The sequence below is a fragment of the Plectropomus leopardus genome, chromosome 2 (assembly GCF_026936395.1).
Source record: "Plectropomus leopardus strain MGB_pleo_1.0 chromosome 2, ASM2693639v1, whole genome shotgun sequence".
In the NCBI taxonomy this organism is placed as follows: domain Eukaryota; kingdom Metazoa; phylum Chordata; class Actinopteri; order Perciformes; family Serranidae; genus Plectropomus; species Plectropomus leopardus.
Window position 1 is genome coordinate 14,474,503 of NC_142177.1, and position 6,768 is coordinate 14,481,270.

The window sequence follows — 6,768 nt, forward strand, 5'->3', positions numbered from 1 at the left end:
AGTGCGATCATTTTGAACATGGATAATAGTTCTGGGCTGCCCCACTATAAAGTGTCTCAGGGATGATGTTTTTCTGTAGGCCAACCTGGAGGTTATCATCGCCCTGGCTCCCTCGTCAAAAAGCCTATAATATTTTTTCCACTAGATTTTGGATCATTGCAGAAAATACTCTCTGTGGTAAACAAATGTTTATAATACTAACGTGTTTTGTTCAGCAAGATCATCTTCACAAATGCACATCCCTTTCGGGGTTCTTGAAGCTTAAATGCAATCGTCAGAAGCAAAAAGCTAATGTTAGACTAAAACAAACTACACTACAGTTGCATCGTCGCCACTACCAGATGTACAGCCGTGGCGTGATGAAGTTCTGTAGTCTCATTTAGCTACTTGTTAGCAACTGCCTTTATTAAGATACATAAAAGCTTCAAAGTAAGCAAAAGGAGAATATTGATATATCATAGAACAAAACGGGAACGTTTTTTAAGCTTGTGTTAACCACAGACCTTATTTAAGGCTTCTAAACAAATACCCTGGAGGTATTTGGAGGTGCTGAAATGGTAATTCATGTAAGGGCTTTAGGACTCATTACTGGCATCCTCTACATAACATGAGCTACAGTAGCAAATGCAAATGGTAAGTTAGCAAGTTAACGTTATGTTAGCTAATGTTACTTGTAAATATACAGTATTATTAAAATCAAATGACATAACATGAATTATACTTGACTAAATGTAAAGTGAATAATGACTTCTGCCTGAGTCACGTCAGATAGGTTTTCATCAGTAACTGTGTTTTTTTTTAATAATGAAGACAACAACTCCCAGGAGCCTTCACTACTTAACAACACAAGTTCGTCGTTTGTTATTGCTTTCGTTGTGGGACACCTAGCTGCGGATATTTCATACTGTGTAATTCAGATACTCTAATCTGAGAATTTCTCAGATCACTTTGAATAACTGATACTTGTTTCTTTTTTCATTTCTTCTGAACCCAACTGCTCACAAATAGAGTAACTCATTATTTATCTGATGTTCTGTGGATGTTTTCATAAACTGTATCATCATCTAACTCTATAAGCAATCTCCAGATGAAAACTATTCACTCTCTGCTGCATAAGTTCAGTGTTAACTATTCACACTACAAGTGCTATTCCAAATTGCAAATTGATGGATATGTTAATTCACCAAATGGGAAAATAATGGCAATGAATTTTCAGTCTAGTTCCTGATTGTGCGTCCTTATTAGCATATGGACCGATTTTAATTTGAAGGACTATGAAAAAGGATGAGAACATCACGTATGTAGACATGGATAAGATTAGACACAGTGTAAGTGAAACAAAAGCTATGCAGCGTCTGATCTGATACAGAGTTTAGGCTTGTTCTGGTGAATCAAAGTGCACAGTGTAAAGCACAGTGACACTTTTGGTGTGTAGTTCAAGGCTTGCAGCGCACCAGTGGTGCATGTGCAAACTGGATGGGATTAGGAGGAATCCATTATCATATATTATCAGTCTCAGGAATTGGTTTGGGGAAAGTAACAGTCGTAGACACTGATATTATCACTTTAATAAAAGGGCATTCTGTGTGGATATAGAGTGAAAAGTCTAGATCAGCATCTTTGAAGTGGAAAGCATATTCTTCTATGTAACATTCAATTGTACGTGTTAAAATAGAGTAGCTGATATACATTGTATTATTTTGCAACAGAATACTGGTTTTGAAAAATTTAACAGAGTTAACCACAACGGATAATCGTGCTTCGAATTAATGCACATTTCTACATAACAAACCAGAGAACGAATATCTGCTGTGTTCAGATGACTATATCCTCAATCTATTGAAAAAGATGGCCTTCATATAGCTTACAAGACATACTGCTTAGAGTCCGCCATTCATCCATACCGGGGGTGGACAGCCATCAAGGCAAGAACTGGCTGTTGGCCCACTAACCACCCTCTGCGAAATGTACAGGTTCCCATTCTTCTCCAAGTTCCCATTAATTCCAGCTCAAACATTATCCCTTTTTTTTGAACCACAGGCTGCATAAACAATGGGCATAGCTACTCTGATGTCAACCATTGGTTTGTGTACTGTGGTTTGAAACCCCTGAAAATAGCATTTTGGCAATTGCTATATTTTTTTTTTGGAGCCAGAAATGACCATATTTACATGAGAGGATGGAGTTTTGGTGGAGATTAAAGGTGGATCTGATTCATTCAATGTCATTATGTCTCGCTAACTTTGGGCCTTCATAAAGTGTAAACGGGTGAGTTATTAAAAACAAAAACATCTAAAAAAATCTATGTCCACACAGTTGTCATGAAGTGCTGAAATTAGCTTTAGATAAAGAAACTGTTTTATGCACCAGGCTGTAAAAATGTTGATTTCTGCTGTAAGGTTGGGCATTTTTACATGGGGGTTTTTGGGGATTCACTGCAGTTTTGGGCTCTTCCATGTTGGTTTTTTGTCAGCCTTCGAGGTTGCTGCTTGGTTAAACCTAATCTTAATTTGTTATTTTGTGGTAATTTGACTAAACACAATTTTATTAGGTGTGTGCACAATGCGAGCACAACACAATCTTAAATAACTAAGCTCATAAACCTAGATTGTGACTTATGATTGCAACACAAACTTAGACATGCTGTAGTTCTTTAGTGATATAAACTCCCAAGGCTACTACAAACTTTACAATTAATCAAATCACCAAAACCAAATGGCATGCAATAACCCCAAGGGTTTTGGGGCCCTTGAGGTCTGGGGCCTTAGAGCAGTTGCTTCACCAGTAATCCAGCCATGCCAACCATGTTAGCAGGTTTTCATTTCAACCATGATACAGTAATTCAAGTAAAGGGGGAGATCTTGTCTATAGTGATCGGCTGGAACAAAAACTTGTAGACTGTTGGCTCTGCGTTGCATGAGGTTGTCCACCCCTGATCTATATTTTCCTGTGCTTTGGGTATTACCATATTCAGAATAACTGATTTCATTTGACATTAAACACCAAAAACAAGCAGAGGTTTCTGTAAGTGGTTATTCTGTGGTCTTTGAATAGTTTCTCATCACCAGGTCACAAAAGGTCAGATACAGCTATGCCATAGATCCATAATGCATGTCTCTTCCTGCACATCCACGGTTTATTGATATGTTATGTTATAAAGAATGATACAACACAAAGCTTGCTCCTGTGTCTCATCTCATAATCTGCTGTGTTCAATTACTTCTAATTGTTCTGTTTGTTTCTCTCTTACAGACACCATTGGGCATTTACTGGAATCGTAAGCTGTCTTTTGATAGTGCAGACTACTGTGAAATCAATATGCCAGTAACTGCCGCGAGGCTCATCGGTATGGCGGAGTGGCGGTGGTGTGCACCCTAAAGTAGCTAAAAAGAAAAACAGAGCCTTGAGGAGTAAACAGTCATCTCTGCAGTGAGAGGTATAGGCAGACTTCTCGGCTGTTGTCTAATCTAATTATTCAGCAAAACACAATGTGCAAGGAACTCTCCCCTTTCACAGTCACAATACATAACGATTTTTTCACCTCACAGTACCAACGGTGTTTAACTCTATGATGGGAATACAGTCTGTTAAGGCCATCTGTGGACATGAGATATCATAATCGCATGGATTCAAGCTTCTAGAAATCAGTCTGCTCAGTCTCCTTCATCATGGAACCAACTTAAACCTTAACATCTCAGCTGACCAGCACTGGACACTGCAGTCCAGTCTTTATTATGGAATCTGAAGAGAGCATGACAGGACTGTCCACAGCTGCGTTGGTGGCCATCGCCTGTAACACATTTGTCGCCATCCTCCTCCTCCTTCTCTGTCTTATCCTGTACCGAGCCTGCAGAGTCCCTTCCAGCCCGGACAGGCTTCCGGTGCTGGCTCCGAGCGAAGGAGAAACCCAGCAGATGAACGAGCACAAGTACCTGTTGACCTCCTGACTGCAGAAGGATGAGTCCAATGTAGCAACGAGCTATGGCCTCAGTGTGCTCCTCCACAGGAGAGGGGACGGAGGGAGTACTGGGACTGACTGTAAGCAATAATCAGGAGTGTCCCTCGTAGTTTTTAGAATATGCTGCCGATCTGATGGCAGACATGGCTGGGCCTCACAAAGAGAGTCAGGATGAATTGTGTTGTAGTGAGGAGACTATTTTTAAACAGCCATCACTAGTCAGACCTTGTCGTGTGGAGGAATGCCGACATGAATGTACACATTTAACACACACACACATACACCGAGCGCCTGAAGAAAAAAGACATGGTCACGAGGATGGATGCAGATTACACAAAGACGGAGAGGATGCAATGTTCAGTACACAAAGAGCGGCTGGCCTGTTGTTGGAGGTTTCTAAATATATCCTCTTATTTCATACTCTCTCCTGAAAAAAAGAAAACCAGTATATTGCCGACAACAGGGACTCGAGTCTGTGTGGAGTGTGTGTGTCATTGTCACTCATAAATACCAGCGATCTGCGCGGCATAGCGCCTTGCTGAGGGTGTTACATAAGGACTAGAGAGGCTTAGTTGAGATTTGTGTCCACTTCAATACGGCCCGCACACTGACATCTGCTTGTGGCTGTACGCGATGGCCCACTCACTCTGGACTGAAGCATGGGACGCACACAGACGAAGGGATCCATCATGTGGAATTCTACAGATTAAACACAGACCCCCTCCCAATCCCACTACAAATGATCAAAACCGAAAACCTAAAAACTTAAGACTTAACAAGGCACGTTAGACTTAGAAGATATAATGATGTGTATTTTAAACTTTAATATCTTTTAGTTTATATAGTCTGACTCACAGAATGTAGACTGTGGGTATAAGTGTGCCATTGGCAGCCTATTTAGGATGTTATTCTCCTCCCATTTTGCTATTTCCCAACGCTATTTTGCAACCCATGGCACCATTGCTGCATCCTGGGCGTAACGCCACCCAGGATGATTGTGATTGGTTTGAAGAAATACAATGAACTAAGAGCTTTTTCCCCATCATTGTGCAATTATGATTGGGTCAGTCGGACCGTTTGCAAAAAAAGTGTGGAGATAAGTCTGGCTATGCAAGATTAATATCACAGTAACACAAAGGAGGGGGAAAGTAGGCACAGTTTTCAGAGTATACTGGTGTGGCTTACGTGAAAATATATATGTTAAAGATACTACTGTGTATGTGTTGAATTTAGAAATTTTCCAATGTTGGTGCACCCCAGTGATGGTGCCAGAAATGCACTGTGACAGACAGCAAGGTACACTGCAACGTCCTACCATAACCATGGATCTGATACCAGGAAACCGATGTAACATCCACACTAATACGTTTCATCTTAATATGGCATGTTGAAATGAAATCGACCTCCATAAACACAAGCGATCTTGCACTGTTTTAGAATTAATCTCTGCCTATACTAACATGCTTAAAAATGCATGTTAACAGGAAGCAGATTGTCTACTCTGTGTTTGATTGCTTAGTTACAGAAAATACTATGAAGATCATGAAAAGTAAAACCAGAGATTTCTCTGCTTGGACCGATGACAAAGTGAGACAGTCAATTAAAGTGCAGTAACACAGTAGTACGGCGGAGTATGGCAGTCAAAGTGTAGTAGTAGTAGTAGTAGTAGTAGTAGTACCCACACAAGAAGGATAAAAATAAAAAGTACGTACACCTAGCTATAGTACTTTGACTTGACAGGCTTTGATCAATAACATGTGTCTCTATGTGTTTCCAAAAGTCTTTGTTTTCAAGACTAAATCACAAGTTTTACGAGTTTTTAAACTTAAATGGGGTCTGCAGCAGCATTTTCATAGGTCTTCATTTTAGTGGTTCCAAAACACCAAAACAGTGTGGATGCTACGTGTAGACGTAACAACAATTATTTGCATTAAAATGAAAATGACTTAGCGTGGATGTAGACTAAGAGAAATGGGCTGTAAACAATACATACACTGTATACTGGGATTGGCTTGTTTTTCTACAAACAAAAAACTTCCGTCGTCAGAACTATTCAAAAGATAATCACATAAATATTCTAGAAAACACAGTGTCTCTAAACAAACTATCCCAAAACACTTTGCCAATGTTCAGTTGGCATTGTCCTTGCATTTACAGGGCATTTCATCAAGTTTAAGAATACTGGGATCAAAGATCAAGAAGACTGTAAAGACAGAGATTTCTCCACCGACAATAGCCTCAGTAGACCAGAATGCAATGCAGACATGAGACATGTTATGATTTGAGTAAAAGTCGACTCTGTCTTAAGAGGACACCATGTAAAGAAGAAGTTCATACCACTCTAAGAAAGTCATTTTAGTAGGATAAATGACTGAAGTCAATGTCAACAACACAACAGTGGATTTAGAAAGAAGCATCTTACAACACCTCTCAAGTATCTCCTGGGGCTTGCAGAATATTACATTTTACTAGTATCTGAAAGTAGTAGTCCACAAGGGTGGCATTTTACTCTGAAAATACTACAGTTGTTGCCCTTAAATTGTGACCTTTGTTTTGCTCTGTCTAACCACACCTCTTCCTCCCAGCCCAAACGCAATACATGCAGCTACTACAGTCTACAAAAACGCAACATAAACAAAGCAGAACCAGCCCTGCAGTATGCTTCCTATTACCGCAGTAATGAGGTAACTCTTGCAGCTGTATTCTCATTACTACCCATGGCCACTATCATTTGTTACGCATTGTCTGTAAAAATGAGGTGACAGAGCAGCCCTCGCTAGCCAAACTTGTGGAGATGAAGTAATGAATCA